Here is a 7,910-nt window from a genome sequence, read left to right as displayed (position 1 = left end):
TAATACACCCAAAGGAGAAAGCTCTGTACTCGTTGATTCATGCTTTATTGTAATAGCCATGGGGCTGAAAATGTTTCACTGATGTTTCTACAAGGATAGTTATGTGCAAGGGGCTTAAGACAGTTTGGAACACAATTTGAATATTTATTACCTTACTCCCAGAGGTCAAAGCTCAGTATAAGATAAATAATCGATCAAAATCAGACTAAATGTACATTTAGAAAATAAAACAATATCAACACAGTTTTTGTCCTTAAAACATATGTTGACAATAGCTTTATTAATAAAAAATATTGAAAAAGATGTTCATATGACTTTCTGAAAGCAATAGACACAAAAAATATAAAGAAAATAGAAGACAATAAAGAAAAATTCAGAAGTACTCTAAAATGCCACACTCACAATTCATTCATGGGAAATATAGCTGCACACAATGTATGGTAGATACAGAGAATGGTATTTATCATTTTTCTCATGTTCTGAGCTCTACAACCAACAATGGAACAGCATGTGAAGGAATTCCAGGGTCAGCAAGAAAGGGACAAAGAGCAACAAAAAAATACCTATAAGACCAATTAAGATGATCTGGGGGCTTCCCAGGTGATGCTAATGGTAAAGAACCTGCCTGCCAGTGCAGGAGACTTAAGAGATGCGGGTTTGATCCCTTGTTCGGGAAGATCCCCATGGAACTGGGCATGGCAACCCACTACAGTATTCTTGCCTGAAGAATCTGGTGGATAGAGGAGCCTGGCAGGCTCCAGACCATGGGGTTGCAAAGAGTTGGACACAACTGAAGCTACTTAGCATTCACGCACACGCACGCATGTGCGTGCGCGCACACACACACTTTTCAGATCAGTGATTCTTGCAAATAATTTGAAAAAACAATTTTAGAAATACAGGGATGTTTGCAGGGATTTTGCTATCCAGTATTGGGGAACTCTGAAAAACTTACTCTCCTGGCCAGGCTGATTCAGTCACTTGCCAGCTCAGGCCATTGTTGGTGTTCTCTCTTGATGTAGCATATGGGGACTGTTCATCCCTTCTCCTCCTCTCTGCACTTTCTTCTGTGAACTAGTGAATGAACTGGAAAAGAGAGGTGAAACATGTTGAATTTATTTATAGGTCCTTCCATTATTTTTATATTTTTAACTAAAATATCTGTATGCTTTTCCCTTTTGCCTTCCACTATTTGATGTTTTCCTTAGCAAGTCTGGGTTTCCCTGGTGGCTCAGTGGGTAAAGAAAATGCCTGCAGTGCAGCAGATGCAGGAGACACGGGTTTGAGCCCTGAATTGGGAAGATCCCCTGGAGGAAGGCATGGCAACCCACACCAGTATTCTTGCTAGGAAAATCTCAAGGACAGAAGAGCTTGATGGGCTATAGTCTAGGGAGTCACAACGAGTTGGAAATGACTGAAGCGACTGAGCACACACACCTTAGAAAGTTTATAGCATCCCTCTGGAGGAGGGATGAGGTGGGCATGAGAGTGAAAATAAATTGCTACAATGAGGTTGAAAAACATTCAAAACAGCAAAACATTCAATATTTGACAATAGACTTGAAAGCCTTTTCATATGTGAAAATCTGTGTGTGTGTTCTCAGTCATGTCTGACTCTTTGCAACCCCATGGATTGCAGACTACCAGACTCCTCTGTCAGTGGGATTTCCCAGGCAAGAATACTGGAATAGGTTGCCATTTTCTTCTCAAATATGAAGATCTTCTGTATTCTATTAATACAGAGCTGTGTACCTCAGCACACTGGTGTCTCAAAAATGAGTTACAGGCATCAGAAATATTGATTTACTCAGACTGCTGGGGATAAGACTGCATGGGGTTAAAATAAAGCTGAGGTCTGGAATGCAGGTGGGCCAAGATTTCAGGTCCTCACCAAGACAAGAAAATGTGGATCAGGAGTTTATACAGGCTGCTAGCTTTTTCCCAGCAGGATGAACAGCAACCAGTGGAACAAAACATCACCATGGAAACCAAAGGAATCAGAGGACAGCCCAAGGATGCAAGATTTTCTTTCCTTTTTCTCTATGAGGTCGCGTGAGCCACAAACCTGTGCCAGGAGAGAAGAAAATGTGAAATATGGGTGATTGCATATTTTGTGTAAGAACACTATTTAAATTATTGCATCAGGCTAGTATTTAGAGATTAGACAGATTAAATGTGGTCTTCCTTCTCTATTACAGAGGTTTTGAGGGTTTTTGAGAAAGATATGCATGTGTACATGCTAAGTCACTTTAGTTGTGTCAGACTCTTTGCAACCCCATGGACTGTAGCCTGCCAGGCTCCTCTGTCCATGGGATTCTCCAGGCAAGAATATTGAAGTGGGTAACCAGTCCTTTCTCCAGTAGATCTTCTCAACCTGGGGATGGACTCTCCATCTCTTCCATCCTCTACATTGGCAGACTGGTTTTTTTTTTTTACCACTAGTGCCAAAGGCATTCTAAAAAAAAATAAAGAGAATGTGCATTTTTTGTACATCTATGTGAGAGTGGAGGTGTATTTGCTTTTATGCTGAATTTTACTGATGCTTGTCCAGTTTTATGACTGATATACAGGATAAGATGGATTAAGAAGCAGATACTAGTAACTAATAGGAAGAAGATTTGAACAGATGCATCCTGTTCTCTCAATAACTTTTCCCAGTGACTCATACTCTTCAATTCTGGAGAGAACTGAAGATCTATGGCTAGCCTGCAGTTAATAGGGACTGCGGGTCTCTGCAGAAATCTTTTTCTGAAGTTTAACATAATTGTGGCACTGTTTTTTCAGCCCTGTAGGTTACTGGGTAGGCTGAAGATGACTAAGTTGCTCATAGAGACTTAATAAAGTAGGCAACTTTGTTTCTCAAATGGTAACCAGCAGCCAGCTTTTAAAATTTCAAATTTGTTATATTGATAGATATGTGTGTATATGTGCTCAGTTGTGTCCGACTTTCTGCGACCTTGTGAATGAGATGCCATTCCCTTTTGCAGGGATCTTCCAGACCCAGGTATCAAACATGCGTCTTTTGTGTCTCCTGCATTAGAGGCAGATTCTTTACCACCTTGCCACGTGGGAAGCCCCCATTGATAGGTATAGTGCTTTTAGAAAATACAATAAAAACAAATCCCTGAGGTTCAGAGAATCTCAACTTCTTGCAAGATCACAGAGCATTGTTGATGGCTGGTACAAAGTAGAATTGGGACATGAATTGATATAATCTGCTTCTGTTCTCACTGTAGTTTCATTTTTCCTTTTCTTTGTATTCAGAGTTATTCAATTTTAATATGGATATCTCTTCCAATCTTTGGGGAAAAAGATACATTTTTGAGGGGTATCAGTTAAGCACTTGAAGTCAAGGCCTTGCACTAGGTACTGTGCAACCACTAATTTACATGGTACAGTTCTGTCTATTCTGAGCTTACACAGAAGTGATGATTGGGGAATTAACTTTGCATTGAGACCAGGATACACAAAACACAAATTCTTCAAATGAAGACAGCCAAATAAAACTCCCAGGATCCTTGCTTTATAAGTGACAATGTTGTATTAGGAATATTCTTGAATTCAGATAACACCCATCAGAAAGAATTAGAGGTGGAAAAATAAGATTCTTAAGTAGATTATTTTCAAGTTTCTGAAAGATAAAGGTATTTCTGCTTTAATATAAAGATTGAAGAAATGAAAAGAGGTTTAAGAAAAAATGTTAATGGAAATAAAAACAGGTGGTTTGTAAATTCCTAGCAAGAATCTCTGTAATTTTATGTATAATTTTCTGGTGAATAGGAAAACAGAACAGTTAGTAGAAAACACACTCCCTTCGTTAGTTTCACTGCACTGGGCTCCATTAGCTGTTATAGAAAACATTTGTTTCTATTTTATCTTTGGTTTTTAGGAAAGACACTTTTTCTATGCTTTGAATTAAGTGTTAATAGGATGACTATTTCACATTGGATAACTACAAATTGCTTATTTAGGTGTTTCTATGGTTCAGCAACTAAGCATCGATGAATATGTAATTAGCTTTTAAACTCTACCCTGATAGGCAATATGCAATTGCGGCTTTATGGAACTTCATTTAACATGTCCCTAAGCATTTTTACAATGTTAAATAGAAAATGTGACCTGGTATTTGCTTCAGTGAAATGAATTTATCCCCCAACAGACAGGTGATCTATATAAAAGTTTGAGAACAACTTAGTGTAGTGATATTAATGCAAAATCAGCTATAAGGACTACAGTATGCGGAATATTTAGGAAATAGAAAGGAAGTTGCCATTACCTGGAAAATTCATTTAAAAATTGTTTAATATGAAGATACAATATAAAGCACCAAAAACAGAGAATATATATGTATGGGCTGGGTGAAGCACAAGGTGGAATCAAGATTGCTGGGAGAAATATCAATAACCTCAGATATGCAGATGACACCACCCTTATGGCAGAAAGTGAAGAGGAACTAAAAAGCCTCTTGATGAAAGTGAAAGTGGAGAGTGAAAAAGTTGGCTTAAAGCTCAACATTCAGAAAACGAAGATCATGGCATCCAGTCCCATCACTACATGGCAAATAGATGGGGAAGCAAGGCAAACAGAGAGAGACTTTATTTTCTTGGGGTCCACAATCACTGCAGATGGTGACTGCAGCCATGAAATTAAAAGATACTTGGTCCTTGGAAGAAAGGCTATGATCAACCTAGACACCATATTAAAAAGCAGAGACATTACTTTGTCTACAAAGGTCCATCTATCAAAGCTATGGATTTCCAGTAGTCATGTATGTATGTGAGAGTTGGCCCATAAAGAAAACTGAGCATTGGAGAATTGATGCTTTTGAACTGTGGTGTTGGTGTAGACTCTTGAGAGTCCCTTGGACTGCAAGGAGATCCAACCAGTCCATCCTAAAGGAAATCAGTCCTGAATATTCTTTGGAAGGACTGATGCTGAAGCTGAAGCTCCAATACTTTGGCCACCTGATGTGAAGAACTGACTCACTGGAAAAACCCTGACGCTGGGAAAGATTGAAGGTGGGAGGAGAAGGGGTCAACAGAGGATAAGATGGTTGGATGGCATCACCGACTCAATGGACATGAGTTTGAGTAAGCTCTGGGAGTTGGTGAAGGACAGGGAAGCCTGGTGTGCTGCAGCCCATGGGATCTCAAAGAGTCTGTCACAATTTAGTGACTGAACTGAACTGATGCATAGTTTTAGACATAAAATAACAAACACTTAAGTAGGTTTTGGCCAACATGACTGGAGGTTAAGCTGACTAGCTGAAATTCAGTTAGACAAATTTTCATAGTTCTAAAATTCTATCCGGAAATGATAAGAATGTTTCTGAAATTGTTAAAGAAAATTCTTTCTCCTCTTGAAGGTTGCATTATGAGATAAGAGATGCTAAGAAAGCTTTCTGTAGCATGTTTTGGTAGCAGGAAAGATCACAGAGCATGGGGGAAATAGAAAACTAAGGTTGTTTTCTGAAATACTATGAAAATAATAATAATAATAACAATAAAATCCCTCCCAAATTCCCCTGCTTTCTCAATTGAGTACGGAAATAAAACAACTGCATTCCAGTTCTATCACTAAGTATCAATATTTTATTGGATTCAGGGAAAATATTTCATGATTATTTCAAAGAGATTAATAATTACTATAAATCTCTGGACTCTCATTTTGACACCAGGTAAATATTCTTAAAAGATAGATAGCATTTAAAAAGAAAAGGGAATATCTGTTTTTCCATAAGTAATAGTCTTGGGAATTATGTAGGAAGTCATCAATAAAAGATTACTTCAAAATACTTTCTGTAGACATATAAACTTAAGAAAAGCTTTCTTTAATTTTTATTTGATTATTTAGGCATAGTCTACATTCACATATCTGTGTATAAAAGACTTTCATTGTATCATATGTATATAAAATTATATTTATTTCTAATTCTGAGGAAAATGCCAGCCATCTTAATATGTACTTATTTTTTAAAATTTAATTATATTATTTTTACCTTGTTTGAAATTAGCCCACATGCTATATAGCAGATACTATGAGCACAGCTTCCGTGCTACTATTTCTCCTTATATTAATATGACCACTGAGACCGGAATTCAGATCCGATGGGAAAGGGCACTGGAGGCTTTAATTTATTTTTAAATTTTTACCTTATGATTATTTTCTTGATAACATATTACTTGTTTTCTTGATTATTAAAGTAAAGCATGCTCTTAGTATAAAATGCAAAAGTGTAGTCATGTGTGCACTGACTTCATGTTCTACTCCTCACCCTGGGCAGATCCAAGACTTTTGAGTGAGGGTAAAGGGGGTCAGGGACATTTAATCAAAATGATTATTGGAGATATAAAAGGCATAAAAATTAAGGAATATAAATAAAAAGAATTACATTGCAACATTTAGGAGAAATTCCAAGGGATTCTAGAATTTGTAGAGGGACAAAACAAAGAGAGAAGATGGATCAACTCAATGGCATTTTGGCCCTCAAAACAGTTTCCATCTGTGGCTGAATTGTGCATGTCCGATTCAGTTTCCCTAGCCAGGAATTTCTCTCCTGCACTTGACATATCAATTAATTTTCACAAAATGCATCCAGTAATTAGAGGTGGAGCCACAATAGTATAAGTAGCTCCACCATGAAGGCATGGTTTGGGAAGGAATTTGGGAAGACATTGTGATGTAAACCAAGAGCTAGCTCACAGAGTTATTTTTATATATATATATATATATATATATATATATATAGTTTAATTAGAGGGTAATTACCTTACAATATTGTGATGGTTTTTGCCATACATCAGCATGAATCAGCATTAGGTATCACAAGGGTTATTTTAAAAGCTGCTAAGGCAATGGCACCCCACTCCAGTACTCTTGCCTGGAAAATTCCATGGATGGAGGAGCCTGGTAGGCTGCAGTCCATGGGATCACTGAGAGTCGGACACGATTGAGTGACTTCACTTTCACACATTGGAGAAGAAAATGGCAACGCACTCCAGTGTTTTTGCCTGGAGAATCCCAGGTTCGGTGGAGCCTGGTGGGCTGCCATCTATGGGGTCGCGCAGAGTCGGACACGACTGGAGTGACTTAGCAGCAGCAGCAGCAAGGAGCATCTAGACACTGCCAGCGTATTGTTTCTCCTCTTGCCTCTAGCATCAAGGGTTGTCTTGGCTTCAGCATAATTGTACAGCAGCACCATGGATGGGAAAACTGCAGATGTTCCCTCTCCTGGTATCTTTACATAGTTGAGCTGGGTGCTGAGAAGCATTGACAGCTCTCCACGAAGTCTGTATCTCTGCCCTTATCATCATCTATGAGGTTTGCATCTTTCAGAGCAGGGAGGGCTTCACCAGGGTAAAGGAGCAGAAAAACCAGCATCTCCTCACTCATAGGCAACATGAGCAGCATTGTTATTTGTTTTGTATTTTGCTTTGTTTCTTTTCCTGTGCATTAAAAAGAAAAAGAAAAAAACCATGTATCGGAGATTATACTATATCATGTCATTTTGCTTTTTTGTCCTTCTGCATATATGTGCACATAGAGAAGGAAATATAACCCACTCCAGTGTTCTTGCCTACAGAATCCCATGGACAGAGGAGCCTGGTGGGCTGCTGTCCCTAGGGTTGCACAGAGTTGGACACGACTGAAGCGACTTAGCATGCATGCATGCATTGGAGAAGGAAATGGCAATCCACTCAAGTGTTCTTGCCTGGAGAATCCCAGGGACAGAGGAGCCTGTTGGGCTGCTGTCTATGGTGTCACACAGAGTCGGACACGACTGAAGCGACTTAGCAGCAACAGCAGCAGCAGATCTAGCTACACACATTCATTCTATCATTCATCATTCTTCACAAACATGACTCTAATGGTTGCATTTTTTGCTGTTGTATATGTGGTATTTTTTCATA

The 7,910-nt window shown here is 38.7% G+C and overlaps 1 non-coding gene across 1 annotated transcript; it reads right to left on the bottom strand.

The window, feature by feature from the left end:
• Nucleotides 1–5,997: 5,997 nt before the first annotated feature.
• LOC129627491 (small nucleolar RNA SNORA61) lies at nucleotides 5,998–6,129 on the bottom strand. The gene has a single exon (XR_008702630.1). It is a non-coding gene; the product is annotated as a small nucleolar RNA SNORA61 (small nucleolar RNA).
• Between the last annotated feature and the right edge of the window lie 1,781 nt (nucleotides 6,130–7,910).

The sequence above is a fragment of the Bubalus kerabau genome, chromosome 14 (assembly GCF_029407905.1).
Source record: "Bubalus kerabau isolate K-KA32 ecotype Philippines breed swamp buffalo chromosome 14, PCC_UOA_SB_1v2, whole genome shotgun sequence".
Taxonomy (NCBI): Eukaryota; Metazoa; Chordata; class Mammalia; order Artiodactyla; family Bovidae; genus Bubalus; species Bubalus kerabau.
Note: the sequence above shows the minus strand (reverse complement) of the source record. Positions and strands in the feature narration are given on the sequence as shown.